The 18,267-nt window shown below is 36.7% G+C and overlaps 1 protein-coding gene across 6 annotated transcripts in view; it reads right to left on the bottom strand.

Moving 5' to 3' along the window:
* The window catches only part of Lrrc8d (leucine rich repeat containing 8 VRAC subunit D), a 120,469-nt gene that overhangs the window by 77,700 nt on the left and 24,502 nt on the right, over window positions 1–18,267 (bottom strand). The gene's annotated exons all lie outside the window — the stretch shown is intronic.

Raw genomic sequence — 18,267 nt, 5'->3', positions numbered from 1 at the left:
AAAAAAAAAAAAAAAAAAAAAAAAGTATCTTTATCAATACCAGGAATAAATACTTACTACAAGAGACACCGAATGAAGTGCTGGGAGTATAAAAATGGTTTTGTATCTTCCCCCCATTTGAAGGTCACTCTTCCACTGCATTATGATAAATTGAGCAGTATGAAATGGAATCTCTTCAACTGGGCCCCATCTTCCAACTTTATTTCTTATAGAAAAGGACTCCATTCAGTAAGTTCTTGAAAAGGAGAGATTATTAAGGTGCTTCTACTCAAATCCTTATCTGCCTGGGTCAGTCTTTATGATGGTGGCCATTTTCCCTCCACCTTCTAATCTGTGATTTGGGTCACAATTTTTATTCTTCAAGAATTCCCAAAGGATATATATTTTTAGGTTGTAACTATGAGAAAAATGAAAAACTTTATTTCAAGAAAGAAAACAAATTATGTATTGTGGTGTGTTTGTGTATGTACAGTATGTTTTAAACAAAGTCTTGCTATGTTGCCCAGGCTAGCCTCAAACTCCAGATCCTCCTTCCCAGGCTTCTCAGTACTTGGGATTATAGTTCTGCACCTCTGTGTCCAGCAAGAAAATAAACTTTAATTAAACATCTTCAAATGAAAGACGCTCTGCATCCTTTGTCACTATAGAACTGCAAATGCAAAAGCCACAATAAGATGCCACTTCACACCCACTAATATGACTATAATTAAAGATAACAACAAGTGCTGGCCAGGCGTGATGAAAATGAAACTTTTATACCTTGCTAGTGGGAATATAAAATGGTGCTGCCATTTCAGAAAATAGTTTGACAGGTCCTCAAATTGTTAAATGGAGAATTACCCCTGACCTATCAAATCCACTGCTAGGTATACACCCAAGAAAAATGAAAACATATCTCCACCCAAAAAGTTGTGCGCAAATGTTTACAACAGCTCTTACAGACAATGTCTCAAATATGGAAAATCACCTAAATGCCCATCAACTAATGAAGATGGATACATAAAACATGGTATATCTAGTTCCAGTTTGGCAAGGTGAAAAAGTTCTAAAGATCTGTTTCACAACAATTTGAATATATGTAGCTACTGAATAGTACACCTAAAATATGGTACATCTGTACAACTGAATGTTATTTGGTAACAAAAAGACATGAAATACTGGCACATACTACAACATGGCTAACCCGTAAAAATGTGCCCCATGAAAGAAGTCAGTCACAAAGGACCATAAATTATATGACTCCATTTATGTTAAATGTCCAAAATGGGCAAATCTAGAGATTAGGGCTTGCCAGGGGCTAGTTGGATTACGGAGAATGGTAAATGATTTCTCACGGGTATGAAATTTCTTTCTAGTAGGTAAAATGTCTAAAATTGTGGTGATGGCTGCATAATTCTATGAATGTTTACTAAACATCATTAACTGTATACTTTAAATGGGGCAACTGTATGTTGCATGAATTGTCAATAAAGTACATAAAATATATATGAAAAACTGAATGACTTGCTGGGTCCTTAAGGTAAAATCCTAATGTTTTTATGTTTGTTTATATCAGCACCAATGTTTCCTTATTGTTTGAAAGATCTGATACACTTGAAATTCCCCAAACCTCCCTTAACTTCCCTGACTGCACTACAGGTTCAGGACTATATTTAACAGGTGGCCCATGCTCATGGGGACAGGGCTCCAAAGTTACCTAGGTAACCAGAAACAGCCAGAGAAAAAGTCCAACAGAGAGCTTATGTGCCCTTCGTAAGAGCAAAAAACAAAGCTTCATCTCACTTACAAAGAAAGTTTTGTAAGATGCAGGAAACTAGAGTAAGTAAATGTAACGTGCGTCATGTTGGACAAAGGTCCGATGGAAAGAGCAGGGGGAGCTGATCTGGTTATAAGATTAAAGAAGTCTACTTAGAGGATATGAAATTTAAGTTAAGAGGAAGGGAAAGTAAAGAAGTTTGCCAGACAAAACTGAAGTGTCAGAGAGGGAGAGTATGCTAGGCATGAGACACACCTCTGTTGAGGCTGTGGTAACAAAGCCTTTTGCAGATCAGAACAGAAAGGTTCTGTGACATCTTAGGAGAGTGCATAGGGGGAATGGAGACAGGTGGTCAGGCAGAAGCTCTGGACTGGAGATGGAGACAAGGACTTCCTTGGGCGAGGTTTTGAAGTTTTCTTAAGGAATCAGGCTTTTAACTTCTTACTAAGAAGTTCTGGGGACAATTACTGATAATGTGAAATAGGAAGAACAGGGCTAAAGGTGTATGGGAAGTGGGAAGGGTAGGGGAAAGGAAATAAAGGACAAGAAAAAATATGAGAAAAGGAAAAAATGGAAACAATGTCTTTGTAAGTAGGGGAGTGGGGAGGAGGTGAAGGGAGTGCAGGGGCACAGGGAAAAAATGAGAACCAAGATCTGTCATGTAAAGGTACAAGATCCCAGTGATGAATGTAACTGTACTGTACACTTAAAAAGTACCACGAAACTCAATAAGATTTTAAGAAAAAAAAAAAAAAAGAGGGAACAATGAGAAGTCCCAGAGGAGGTAAGCACATCACTGACATTTCGCAGTTTCTTTCTGTAATATCCCCTCAGACTTCAGTGTGTAGGGAGCACTGCAGTCAGACATAGGGAAGGTAGCTGTCCATAATGGCAGCTCACTGGAGAGTTGTAAGGAATATCAGACAAAATTTAAGAATTCAGGACAAAATTGAGAAGACATAACAGTTTACTGCAGGTGGGAACTAACCGAAAAGGATTTTTGGGTAACTGTTCAAGTGGTGTCTTTCACAAGCTAGAAGAATTACAAATCCTTGTAAACCTAAGACCACCTGTATTCAAAGACTGCTTTGTACAAGCTGTACGGAAAATTGTTTTTGTTTTTCTTGCCATTTCAGATCTCTGCACCCATTATAAAATTAAAAAAGCAAAGCAAAACAAAAATACTTCTTACATATCATGAACACCCAGAGGCGGCAATAGTCAGAACAATTCTGTGTTTTTTCTGGAAAATTTTGGTTCAAAGACAAAAAACAGAACAGACAAATCTTTTGATCCTCACTACTGACACAAAACTTCAATGCAAATGAAAGCACTACTTAAGACCTTTCTTGGACGGGACAATGGCAAGAGCTCAGGTCTTAGCAAGCATTTAAGTTTAAGAGGCCTGGCCTCTGCACTTTATGCCACAGGAATGGGGATTTAAATATCAAAAGAACTAGGAACTCAAGTCCAAGTGACCTTGCACCTGGCAAATTTAAGCCAGCATAAAACCTCTCCATGCAAATTCTGCAAATTCTGGGAAATGTTTCCCATGACCACCTCCCCACGAACATTTTTAATGTTTCAAAAATCATAAAAACCGGAACAAAGCAATTTTAAAATCTCAAAGGGTCAGAGCAACTGGAATTAGTTTATGAATGCATTATACATGAAAGACACCAAGGCTTTCTTTATAAACAGGGCATCTTCTTCACACCAAAGCATAAGAAAACAAAGGAAGAGCTAAACCAACAGAGACCACAGAATACATCACATGAAAGGAAATTCATGTCTGGCTTATTCGCAACAGAAAAAAAATCTCAAATAAACAGACTTAGTTTTCATAGGCTCCCTAAATGCAATAAGTAGAAAAAGGAGAAGTACAATCACTTTTAGCACTGTGAAAGTAAAAGGAAGAAAAAATTTATAATATTCCAGGTCACTAGGATTACTAAGGAGGCAAACGGAAGCAGAGGGTCTTTAGCCATCCTCTGTTTCCACGCAGCCCAGGTCACGACCCACCAGGGCACTCACTGCATGATCTACAATCCGGGTCTGCTTCTGCATCTGCCTCTGCCTCTGCCTCTAGAGATCACTGTCAGGAAGACTAGATCTACAGGGGCATTCGGTTATTTTATCCACCCAATACTTGTGCTGCACTTACTGTGTGAAGTTCTAAATGCTTCTCAAGTAAGAGCCCACTGAATCCTCGCAACAATCCTATGAAGCAGGCACTACTGAACACTCTTATACACCTGGGGAAGTGAAGCACAGGAAGGCTGTATTACTTGCCCAAAGGCAAACAGCTACTGACAGCTGAGACCTGAATCTACTCTTAATCCAGTGACTATGGAGACACAAAGTTTTTTTTTTTTCTTTTTATTGAGTTTATCGGTACATTCTACGTATACAGTACAGTTACATTCATTACTGGGATCTTGTACCTTTACATGACAGGTCTTGGTTCTCATGTTTTACAAAGGTTATTTTCACAGTTTCCCTTATTTCTCATATCACCATATTCTCTTTAAATGAGGACTTACTACTTTCATATTAACAAAGAACTACAACAGCTCATTTTTATTTTGAAACAGCAAACCAAAAAAATAAAGAGAAACAAAAGCCTCAAATATCCATGAAATCCACAGGGAAAAAACACCTCTCTCTCCTCTGCTGGATACCCAAGGGCTAGACCAGATGACCCCTGGCTCATTTGTTACAAGAAACTCTTCGACCCCATGCTCGGACTCCCTGTGACACAGGCAATAAGAGGAGTAAGGCAACAATTACAAGTGCTCTAGAAAACACACCTAGGGATCTATTTTCAGTTTTCGAGATATATAACCTAGAATAAACTGCTTCAGCTTTCCAAGCTTGTTTCACACACACCCCCACCCCCAACAAATGGGTATGGTTAGACTGGTCTTCTAGAGTCAACTTAAAGCACGTAACAACACAGAAGTGCCTAGAGTAAGAGGTCAAAAAGTATTAATCCCGAGAAACATATTGTTCAAATATGTGCTTAGATTATTCCTAGAGTAGAACAACCTATAACCCCAAATTTTCATCAAACCAAATCAAACACAGATTGATGTCCATTAATGTCTTGGTAAGCAATAAGACCTGACAGGACAGAGACCACCTTTGGACTACAAAGAAATGACTCCTGTGTCCAGAGGCTGGAATTTCAGTACTACACTGTAAGAAAATAACTATAATGTTAGGGACTTATTTGACTGTTTTCTAATACTGAGATCTGAGTCCAACGGCACTCCACCACTGAGCTATGTCTGCAGCTCTTTTTATTTCTTATTCTGAAACAGGGTTTTACTGCTAATTTGCCTAGGCTGGGATCCATCCTCCTGCTTCAGCCTCCCAAAGTGCTAGGATTACAGGTATGTACCACCACACCCTGCTATGTCCTTTTAAAGAGGAGGGAACTGAGGCTTACAGAATTCAGCTTACTTACTTAAGGTCACACAGTCAGTACAAGGCACAGATGGTATTTTTACATGGGCTTTTCCAGCACAAACCTTGTGACTGAATGGTGCATTCACACTCTGTGGCCTCAGAGGTAATTTCTGGACCACGCTTTTCTGGGACGTTTCAAATTCCCTACCACCAGGGCCAAGGATGGAAGCCTCTTAAAAGTGCCCAGGGGTCCTAGCAACATTGCCAGCTTCAGCCTACCTTTGAAAGGGATCTGTTCCTTGTGTGGAACTAACGCCATCTTCCTACAACTTCACCTGCTTCAAGATCTTCACATCTGTAGCAAATAAAATTTCCTATCAAAGTTCTTACTGATAACTTTATAAGGAGAAATGGAGACTGTTAAAAATGACAAGAAAATCTTTTTAAAAAATCATATATACACACATCTAAACAAAGAGGTCTGGGATTGGTACACTGATTAAAGAGGAAGATGAAAAGGGACTGTCTTTGGTTGGTTATTACATGGAAGTTCATGTATCCATACTTTTGTTAAAATGATTTAGTTTCTTTAACTGAGTTTTAGCATAAAAGGTTTAATTAAAAATGTTACTGATTATAAAGGGATCACAGAGTGTCTTCCAGTAAAGCTTAAATTGTACATCTTTAAAAATTTTGAATGGTTCATGATACAGGCCTGAGTTAAGTAGGAGATCTGGAGCATTCCTTGCCCAGCACTGATGAAGGAAAGTGGTGTTCACCTCCTAATGAGTGACCTTCAACTCAAACTTGCTACTCAGCCTTTAGTCTCCATCTATAGAAAATGGGAAAATAACACTGGGCCAAGAGTTTTTTAAAAATTACTATAAAATGTTTCTTTTTGGCCATCCTGTTACTGCCTTCCAAAATACATATACTAATTACTCATTAAAATTAAATACTAAAAAGTCAGGGAAATTTACTGTTGCAACTGCATAAATTATTTTAGATATTGACATAAACAATGTATATTAACAAATCTTTTGGTGCACAGTATTTTCACAGGGTATTGAGAATATAATTTTTGTCATTTAAAAATTTTCCCCCCTACCAAAAAAAAAAAATTAAAAATTTTCACCTCACTGTTTTTAATGCACTATTCTAATACCTAGATCTCATACTGAGCATTTGTAGCAGGATGACCACAAGCTCTCCTTTCAATGAGCAAATGGTCAGAATAGAGTCATTACAGCAAGGAAAGCAGAAATTAGTGACTACCAATCCTTTCCTAAGAGTAGTTATTAAAGCATTGTTGGTTTAAATTTATAAAAGCAAAGATAACCGATAATGCTACTTTTTGGGGGTGTTAAAAGCTCAAGGTTGCATATAATCCTCTTTCCCCGTTTTTAAGGTAATGAGAGGATTATTTCTTTCCTCCATTCAATGCCAAACCATATCTCACTCAAGTAATTTTCACAGCTGTAGCTCAGAAGCAAAAAGGTAGAATATTATGCTGTGAATTTCAGCAAGTCAAAAACACAGGGAAGAAAGAAATGGAAGCTGTCAAAGGCACCAGGGCCATCACAGATAACTGCTTAGACCTGTAAACCAAGACAGTAAAAGTTCCCAGAATTCTTACTCTTGTTCTTCCTCTGTTCTAGACAGTAAGGTTCATTAAAAAATGAGCAAGAAAAAGAAATACAATTACCTACGCTTAATCCCCACATCTGATGACTTAATCTACTAATATGTTTTGTATTGTAAATAATAAAAATTCAGTAACATTTCAAGACTATCTTAATAAGTATCTTGATTTCTGACTCATAAAATAGCTAATATAAAAATATTTTATTTTAAAGAAAAGTTTTTAAAATTTTACTCATAATACCTTAAGTAGCAATTGTATTTGTATGTTCCCTTCAAAACTGGGATAGACTTTAACACAGCTATAATAATTAGTGTATTTTGAATTAATTTTTTTATTCTCATTGCATGTTTTCTAATTAGTCTATTTATATCAAAATATTTACTTCTATTTTTTAATTTTATTACTTCTACTAGTTTTAAACAGAATGATACCACTTCATTTCCTAACTTTAGTAAAGTTTTCTTGCTTTAGTAAGATATATTAAAATGGAGACCTATAATTTTTTACCAAGAAGTGCAGAAAAATGACATTTGCTTTTAGAGATTCTTTTCTTTCAGAAGACTATTTTAAAAAGTTCACTTATCATTTGTTTACTTGAATGTTCCAGGTAAGCAGCAAAAGATAATAGTCCTGATTTTATAGGCTAATAAACTAGCATTTATAAAATTTAGGACTTTCTTGATAACCCTTGAGAGGTTACTTAGTACTAAAACAAATTTTTAAAATTAACATTTCATGTTTGCATTAAGCCATGCCACTTTCTTAAAACTTTGTTTGAATTTGGCTTACACCGTAAATTCAAATCAGTTCAAGATATATCATCTCTTCACCCATTATGATGGATACTGTCCCCAATATCTCTTTACCACATTAAAAGTAAGTGAGCAGATTTGGGACAAATCAAAATTTCTGACAAGTTTTGCTGGTAAAACTACACTTTAAATCTAGTTTTTAAGTAATCAATCTATTCATTATTTTTGGAAGACAAGGAAGTGGTTTGGTTAACTCTGAATTAAAAAGAAAGCTTTGCCTAGCATGCTATAGGTCACGGCGGGGGGGGGGATATAAATAATAGGTACAGATATCAACTTTTGGAAATATTAGATAGCCAACATTTATGCTAAGACAGTTTCAAATATCCTTAAAGATGTATTTCTCAATTATACATATATATTCTGGTGTCCCATTCTAATTTTTTAATAAAGTATTACATTTTAAAGTACTACATTCTAAGGTTAGAAAGATGACTGAAATTTTCCCATTGTACTATCATGTGGGAATCTTTGATCTCTACTGCTCTGAGTTCATAGTCAGGCTACTTAGTTTATTTTGAGAGAGCAAATCCTTCCTGTTGTTTCTCAGGAAATGGAAGAACACATTTACAGAGTATGTTTTAACTTCAATTTTAAGTGGTTTAAATTTTTAAATTATGTTTTACTTTGAAGAATATTTAATTATGGGAAGAAATTAACACTTTCAGAAAGAAATTAGAGTAGAGAGATAGAAAGAGAATAGTAGTCTCAGGCTTTTGCTAAGAGTAAATTTCATAAAAAATTGTTACACCCTATTGTTTCCTGTAAAGAGTTTTCCAAGCATGAAGTTTTATAATAGCATAATGGGGGAAAACGGAAATACCCAAGTTTCTCTCAAATGTGTAAGAGCATAGAGAAAGATTACAGGCTTAATTTTAAAAAGTGTTCTATCACCTACTTAGGCTTGTTAAATTATTACAATAATCTCTGGAGCCGCTTACCCAACCTTGATTCACCTTTTTAATGCCAACTACACCTCTGGAGCTTTAAGGTGTTATTCTTGCTCTTAAAACAAGCAGCAGACAACCAATGGTTTGAAGAGTAAACCTGCTAAGGGTAAAATAGACCCAACTCAACAGAGTGATGAAATGCTTCCAAGTCTTTTCAGTTTCTCTATAGACAAACTCAAGGTGCAGGGAAAGAAGTAATAAGGAGAAAGGACTCCTAAGGCAAGGTGCTATAAATATTTAACTTTCTCCAACTATTCATTTCTTTTCTACAATGCCATTTTTTAACTTAGAAAAAAAGAGTCTAGTGAAAAGAAAACTCAAAGAGAGAACAGCAAAAACAAATGCAAGACCATCCCCTCCCTTATCATATTAGTCAGCACTGGGAAAAAATGTCTGACGTATATAAGTTCAAGAAGGAAATGGTTTATTTGGCTCATAGTAGAAGAGGTTTCAGTGCATCGTAAGTTGGCTCTATGGTAGGAAGGGTGTGGTGGAGTAAAACTGCCCATTTCATGGTGTTTCCCCCACCAAGGGAGGGCACAGGAGAAGAGTGCCAGTGAGAAATAAACCCTTCAAATGAAATGGACCCCACCTGCTAACAGCACATTCAGCTATGAACATCAGTGGACCAATCCAATGATGCTATAACCTCAAGATACAACACTTCTCCAGCAGTCTCATAATCTAGTCGTGTTCACAATTAAGATTAACTGAAATGACAAATCGTCTGAGACCAGCAATTTACCAGAGAACTATGTCACACAACAGGAGAGATATGTGGTGGGATCCATCTTGTGAGCCTCACGTGCAATTCTCATCATGGCATTATAGTCCTATCTGCTGTTGTTTTTCTTTCTTTCTTTTTTTAAATGGTACCGGGTATCAAACTCAGGACCTTGTGCTTGCTAGGCAGGTGCAGCACCACTGAACTAATCCCCAGCCCTGCTCCGTTCTGACTTGTGACCTCTTTCCCATTGCCACTTGCCATGTAGGAGTAGACACTTGAACATAATTAACTGACAGCTGTCATGGCCTCATATTGTAAGCCTCCAAAGACACAAGCTCAAGGGCCGCCATCAGAAGAAGCCATCCAGAATAAATGACAGTAATCTAGCTAGTCTTACTCTCCTACCCAATCACATTTTCCTCCACTGACAGATGGGGAAACAGGCCAAGAGATTAGGCGACTTCCCTGTTTAATCTACTGCTCCCTCTTTTCTACCTTTTCCTGCCCCTATTGAAAGCTTTTTTACACCACTAGTTAGATTTTATGCAAGGCCTGAACATTCTATTTCAAAAGTTCATTCATATTATTCATATTACTCTATCTCCAGAAGGTAAAAAGCCCACCACGAATGCCTAACCTCCCACTGTCAAAACTCCAGTGGGGCTCTCAACAATGTACAACTCTTTCTCATTCTAGATCAGTTGGCTTTTGTTATGGTATCTATTACTGTCACTTGCCTCAAGGCCTTTAACTGTCAGCAGATTTCAGCTCTACTCAGACTATCCTACCATCAGGAATGAGCTCTTTCAACTCTTTCCCTTCTACCTGCATATTCACCTATATCCCACATATCTGCTTTTCCTTTCCAGCCCCAATGGAACAGATGTCCTGATTCCCTTTAAGGCAACCTGTTTGAGCATGTTTCTGCTCCTGAACTTGGCTTCCTTTATCTTTTCTGGAACCTTCTATTACTTATGCCAGCTTTTACATTTAGTCTCACCCTCACTATTCTCAACCAAACTATGCTGCAGTCACCATGATATATAAAATATTCCTTCACCACAAACATATACACGTTATGTACAACACACTCACTCCCTGCTGCCACTTCTGAGATTTCTTCCTCATCTATGACAATCCAGCTTTACACTAGAAATCTAACTACCAACTACATACCTGACTGCCAAACCCAATCTCCTCTACTGTCGTTTCTATAAGTGAACTTCCTGTTTCTTTTGACAGGCATGAGATCTGTTCCCTCTTTACTAGGTGGGGCCCCTGGCAAATTGCTTACCTGAGGTTTAAGGTACCTTGTCTGTAAAAGACAATGACCACCATTATTGCAGAGGAAATTATTTTTTTCAATTTCAGTAAAAAAGATTTAACAAAAGGAAAAAAACTGAGAACACAGTAACCACAACAGAAACAAACGATACAGATAAAGCACAACTACAAGATGACACACTTCCAACCATAACACTTATTGCTATACACAATATATACAATATACATAGAATAAGTAATATCTGTAAAACCTCTTTATTAAAGACAAAATTTTAAGACAATACAAGTTCTTACATATCATAAGTATAATACAAGATGACTTGTTTACTTAGAAATTCTTATGAAATGAGAGTTTATTACAGAGGAGAGAGGGAAAGAGAGAGAGAGACAGAGAAAGGGAGACAGAGACACAGAATATTTATTTATTACCTAAGAAACTTAAAAGTTTCAATAAAAAATAAAACCTACAGGATTATATGCTTATATTAAATAAAAGAAAGTAAATTATAAAGGAAATAGCAAATTACACATATTCAATGTTGCTTTATAAGGTATTCATAATTTGAACAATTGAAAAGTAATATATTTCATACCAGTTTTTCCCCCCGAGGAAATTATTCTAAGGATTATGTAACATCACATGTAAATAAGTTTTTAAAATATGGTATTCAATATTATCGTTTTTCTTTTTAGAGCTTCCTGATTCTAACTTCTCTTTGTCTGCTTGGTTTTGATCCTTTAGTTACCCCAACAAAATCTTAACCACATTTAGGGCTACAATAATCAGTCCAGTCATTCCCCAGTACAAGCCCTGACTTTGCTTCAAGGGCCCAGATTTCTCAAGATCAGAAGAATGTTCCCCCAAAAACCAAATAGAACTTAGTATTCTCTCCAAAAGTGTTCCTCATTTTTCCCATCCTTACTCATAACACTTTTAAACAGTGAGTCTTCCTAACCAGATAACTCAGTAATCTTCTTCCTTCCTCTTACTCCCCTCTTTCACCTTACTCAGGAGTCAACTATTTCTCTTAAATGTTTCTTCAGTCCATCCTTTCCTTTCCTATTACTGACTTAGTTCAAGTCCTCATTATCTCTACTTGGATTACTGTAGTAGCCCATAGGCTTCTTCATGCTTCCTTTCCATATATCATGTGACAGTGAGCATTTATTTAACCTTTAGTGGCTCCATGATGCTGTGAGGATAAAGTCCATGCTTCAAGAAATGCCAAGCAGAGCCCTTGATACGGTGGGGCTGGAGCAAGAATCCAAACCACGAGGGCCCTGCAGTACCACCATCACTCTGCTCCAGCCATGCAAGTTCCATGGTCCTCACACACTAAACTCAAGAGAGGGCTGTTTCTTCTGTCTGGTCTGTTTTTCTCCTGCTCAGCCTAGTAAATAACCTTATCCCAATGATATTCACCTCCTTCAGGAATTCTTTCCTCACAAATGAGAAAAAACAAATGGTTCTAGTTTGTGCCTCACCTTATTCTATTATTTAATCACAAAGTATTCTTAATTCTAGTTAACGGTTTATGTGTCTTTTTTTTTTTCTTTTTTTGGTACCAGGGACTGAATGCAGGTCCCTGCGCTTCAGAGGCAGGTGGCAGAACCACTGTGCTAAATATCTGCCCTGTGTACCTGTCTTCTAAAGCCAGGCACCTTGTGATACATTGTATTCTCAGAACTTAATACTGTACAATGACTAGTGCACAGGAGGCAGGAAGAAGACAGGGAAGTAGATCAGCAAATGTCTGTTGAACAGATGAACTAGCAGGCCTGTTAATTATATTAGAATTAATTAAGAGAGGAGGTTGGCCATACAGGTGGATCTGACAGCTGGTAAGGGGTGTGTAGAGGAATCGGAATAAGAAATGGAAAACATTCATACTGTGGTTCTTGGATAAATATGCAAGTTTGGTCAAGTCACTAGCTAGGGCTGTTAGAATCAAACTCAGGTGAATACCTTACAAATACTACTTAAAGTGCAAAAGGAGATCAATTCTAACAACCCACAGGTATCAGCCACATCTAAGGTTTTAGACTCCAGAACACTTACATTATAGTTTTATCAGACTTAGTGCAAGTTTAGTAAATGTCTCCCCTTTCTGTAAAGCAGTGAAGGACTACAGGTGAAAAAAAAAATAATGCAGTATGTCATGCAAATAATCCTAGGGCTAATGGTAAATGGTAAGATCTGCGGCCTATATTAACCTAGTCAAATGATATATTTTAAGAGCATAATTTCACACAGTGATCTCAAGTTTATACTGAAAGACACATTACACAGATTGTACTTTGCATGGGTTTGAAAATACCCACTTATCAAATAAGGGAAAATAGTATTTTATGTGACATAAATTGGAAGCAAGAGGAAGAATGAGACCCAAAGAACTTAGAACTGATTGGAGCAAAATAAAACTAAAGAAAACTAAACTGAAACATGAAATTTTCCCAGTAATAAAGAGACATCTATAATTAACAGTCTTTTAAGAACATGCATCCATGTACTACAGCATCACAGCTCATAAAACATTCATTCAAAGCCATAACAGGCATGTTCATCATAGCTCTAGGAGCACAAATACAGAGCACTGAAGAAAAAAGCCTTTAAGGTAAGATGCCACTGCCTTGTGTAGAACATCACATGTGAAAGGGAACTATAACTGCAAAAATACAAAATTAACAAGCAAACCCCCCAAAAAAGATGTAATGTTAGGATTGTTAGAAGTAAACTGTCATCAAATAAACTACGGAATGCTTATAGATATAAAGCATTTCTAGAAAATACATTTATACAAGTAAAGAGGTAACACACACACAAATAAGGGCAAGAAATCTGTCTAAAAATAATCTGAGGGATGATACATCCGGTGGTAGAGCATTTGCCTCACATTTGCCAGGCTCTGGGTTCTACCCTAAGAACTGCAGAAAACAAAAACAAATAAATATTTTTAAACTTTTAAAACTGTATTACTATATCAATCATGATAATAAGATCAAGTTATATAATGTACAAATGTACACAAAACCAGAAATCATGCTAATAAGAAGTTATATAAATGTACCTGTAAAACTAAGAACAATGTATCAAAGACCAAAGAAAACACAAATCAGGGATTTAGCTCAGTTGTTTTGCCACCTGCCTCACAAGCACAAGGTCCTGAGTTTGATCCCCAGTACAAAAAAACAAACAAAAAAGAAAACATCATCCACTGAACAAAATATGCACTTAAATGTTATCAGTAGCATGAAAAATCTGTGGGTAAAGAGTGGATTATGTGATAAATAGTATTGGGGAAAACAGCTCAAAATATGACCAGTTATCAGGCCTGTCATGCCAACACTCTGGGAGGTTGAAGCAAGAGTTTACAAATTTAAGTATATTCTGGACAACTTAGCAAGACCTGGTATGAAAATTTTAAAAGGGGCTGGGAATGTAGCTCTGTGCAAAGCTTCTGGGTTCCATTCCAATTACCAAAGGAAAAAAACAAAGATGTTATTTAAAAATAGTATTGGAATAATATTATCCAAATGATAAGAGTAAACCTGTGAATTAATAAAATCCCATTAATAGTGAAATATTTCTCAAATGATATAATACTAACATTTGGTTACATTAAAATGAAAGATTTCTGCTGTTACTAAAAGCCCTCATGAAGTTATCAGAGAAGTGATGAAGTCAAAGGAAGTACTCATGATATCTAAAGAAAACAAAGGATTAATTTCAAAATATATATAGAATGCACCAAATGCTTTCAAGTAACTTCTCTCAAGAAAAAGAAACTCTGGGCTGGAGTTGTAGCTCAGTGGCACCACACCTGCCTGGCAAGTGCAAGGTCCTTTGTTCGATCCCTGGTTCCGCAAAAAAGAAAAAGATTCAATGGAAAAAGAGGCAGGCTAAAAATATAAAAAGAAAATTCATGGAAAGGAGAAATTAAATAAATGAAAAGATCTCAACCTTTATTAGTAATCAGAAAAAGGGCAAGATTTGACCAACAGCTACAACTAACATCTATTGAGTGTACAATAACTAGAAAACCTGTTAGTAAAAGAAAAGGCATGTACTTCTGTTAACAGTATGAACTTAATAACAATCTATGCAGTTCCTAGTAAAATTAGTACACATGCATGCTGTACTCCAGTAATAGTGCTTATGAGCAACTGCCTCAAGATAGTCTCGTGAAGCCAATAAATTTCTTACACCCAGGTTCCACTGAAAAAATAAATACAATCCACAAGAAGGTCAAAAATATATAAAAATGTTGATTCTTTCATATCCTTATTTCTAATATCTGCATATTGTCTCTCTTTTAACCTATGCTGCCAAGTAGATAAGACTAAATTGGGATCACTCCTTTTCATAGTTCAGGTGACTAAATGAGAAAGCAAAGATACACTGCAGGTAATGTTTCAGGGTTGTGAACTGCAACAATTGGAAGAGTTCAAGCACTGCTCATGTGACTTGATGAGTTACAATCTGTGCCCATGCTCTTTCTGCACTAGCTTCAAGTTTCTGTTGCATTGCTAAACTCATATGAAGCTGAACACAGACTGAAGAGTCGTAACAAGAGGCATGAAAACCAGAGACAGATTCAGTACGAACTTCATGTTGGTTTTTCCCACTGCAGCACAGAGGAACACAACATCTTCCCTCCCATACACTTATGACAACTGTAAAGGTTGAGTGGAAAGCCTCTTTCAGCTTCTAGGAAACAAATACAAGACTGGTGGAAGTGATGGCTCTGACAGTGGTGATTCTACAACTGTTGTCACAGTCCTGGCAAACAGGATAAGATATTCACAGAGCACTGATGGGGAACTGCTCTTAGAAAAAAATTCCATTATCCATGACTCAGTAACTGCAAAGATGTCAAAGTTGACTGCGAAAAACAAGTAACCCAGAAACAAGATTAGATTCAAACTCAGGACCCTGCACATCACCATTTAACGTACAACAAAGAAGAAAAACTTCACCTGGAGGGCCAGGGATGTAGCTCAGTGGCCACTGTACCTGCCTCGGCAAGCCTAAGGCCATAAGTTTGATTCCTGGTACCAAAAACAACAACAACAACAACAAATTCACCTGAAATATTTTATAGCATGATGGGAAACATCCTATATACGTTAATCAGCATTTCATAATTTTAAATCTGGGGCAGTTGTTTTACTTTAGCCCTAATTTGTCACCTGTCAACTTTGAGATACTCAGAGAGGTCTGAAGACTGAATCCCTATCCCTATCTCATACAGATAGGCGCTACTACTTTACAAATACAGAAGATAATGTGGTCATTAATATACATCCAGTTGAGTGATATTAAGTAACATTTTCACAAAAACATTTGCATTCCTTAGAGATGAAAAGCAAAAGCACATCTACTCAGATGTAGTGGTACTTGCCTATTATCACAGATAGTTAGGAGTCTGGAAAAAAAGGACTGAGTTCAAGGCCAGCCCCAGCAACTTAAGAGACCCAGTCTCATAATAAAAAAGAAAAAGAGGCCGGGTGTGGTGGTGCACGCCTGTAATCCTAGCACTGGGGAGGCTGAGGCAGAAAGATCACTGTGAGATTGAGACCAGCCTGAGCTACATAGTGAGTTCCAGGTCAGTCTCAACTACATAGTGAGACCCTGTCTCAAAAAACCAAAACCAAAACCAAAAAAAAAAAGAAGAAAAAGAGTTAGGGATATAGCTCAGTGGCAGAGTGCTTGCTTAATGTGTGAAGTTTCTGGGTTTAGTTCCTAGTATCCTCCCTTTAAAAAGTTTTTTAAAAGTACAGTAAAACTTTAAGATCCTTGAGAACCACTGCTTTCCAGTTTATAATACAGTATTTTTTACTTTATAATATACAAGAAAAAAAGAAAAGGTTTTGAAAAAAATGTGTATTTACTTTCATTCCTAGTCTTTTCTTGGCCATTAGTTTTTCCTTTGGCATTTAACATCAAAGCTAGTTACCCTTTCATCCTGAGCTTCTCTGTTAGTTGTGGCTACTTCACAAACAAGTACAACATACCAGTACAGACAGAAATGGCAGTGCATCATGTACTAAGGAAACATACATGTATCATTTGATTCCTCCCCTTAGAAAAAAAAAGACCAGTCAGTTTACCCCTTTCCATCCTTTTTTATTTTTTCCTCTCCTGATGTTTAGAACAATATTATAGAAAGGGAATTAAGGCCATTAAATTATTAAAGAGGAAATAAATACCTTATTTCCCCATGAAAATTGACCCCAGATTTTAATTTATACTCTTTATATACAACATTAAAAGTCTTGCTAAAGAGGGTCTCAATTTTAAGCACTTCAAAAGTCAGAAAATAAACATTTCTATCTAGGATATATTAAAATGTAAATAGCATCTCAAAAATATTTACTATTTAACTTAAACTTACATGGGCTCATCCACGCTTTTCAGTGATGTGAATTTCTTGGTGGGATAGCCCAAACAGGTGTGTGTATGTGTGTGCACGCGTGTAGGTATGCATGGTGGTAGCAGTGGTGGGATACGGGGAGAGCTATATATATCATTTATTAATTTATTACCTAGGAAATAAACCATCCTGAGATAAACCAGACGTGTTTTTTTGTTAATTCTATAATTATCCTAATGTGACTCCTGAATATGTGATCTGCTTATTACTAAGACCTAAGAAAAGATTTCTGTAAATTAATATTATACCATTGAGTTTTGGCAGCAGAACACAAATCACATTGATTCTAATACAGCTAAATCTAGTCACAGACACAGAGGGAAGTATAAATTTTAAACATGGAAAACGAAATAAACAAAACCCTGAACTAAGGGCCATGCCTGAATGGAGAGAAGGACCTGAAGACAGGAAAGTCCAAACTCGTCTGTCAGCTCTCCTGGAGCCAATGGCAGAGGCCTCTATGAATCAGCACCGCCATCTCTTCCTCAGGTAGCAGCTTTCCAGACTATAAAAGAGCCCAGGACTATAAATCCAAAGACTTGTGCAAGTCCTAACATCTCTGTTTAGTAATATGACCATGACATTTTATTAGCCTAGTTCTCCCTCTCTATAAACTGAGTAAATGAATCCTATTTCATTATACTGCTCTAAGGAGCTACTAATTTTAAAAAAGATACAAAGCGCATATATTCTATAAATAGAAAGTGATAATCTAAAAGTCAGTATTATTATTAGTGGGTTAAATTCAACTAAGATGGTAGTGGATACTGTTCCTAAGTAGAGGACAGATGGAGGAAACACAAAAATCTACCGTATCTTAGAGCAGAGTGCAGATGCTGAAGAAAGTCCTTAGTGCAGTAGAACAGAGGGCAAAGACTATACCTGGTATAAAAATAAAGCAAGACACTGCCTCTACTGGCAGTAGAATTCCAAGAATCTGTCCTGGGGGCAAGAGTTTAGCTCAGTGGCAGAATGCTTGCCTAACAGCAAGGTCCTGGGTTCCATCTTAGTACTTGGGGGAGAAAGAATCATTCTAGATGATTTGACACTTTTCGTCTTGTGATGTTTTTGTCCAGAGGCATCAAACGACACCTCACAATTAAATTCAAACTTAAGTTCAAGTCTGTTTATCTACTAAAGAAAAAATAAATTGCTCAGTTCTTATAGTATACCTTGACTACTTATTTGCTAATATAATAATACCAATTATTGGCATTACTACAATGCTCAAAGCAGCTGCATTTTTTT

Source organism: Fukomys damarensis, unplaced genomic scaffold, assembly GCF_012274545.1.
Source record: "Fukomys damarensis isolate Sample0158 unplaced genomic scaffold, DMR_v1.0_HiC HiC_scaffold_33, whole genome shotgun sequence".
NCBI classification, from domain to species: Eukaryota; Metazoa; Chordata; class Mammalia; order Rodentia; family Bathyergidae; genus Fukomys; species Fukomys damarensis.
This window is presented reverse-complemented; position numbering and strand designations above follow the sequence as displayed.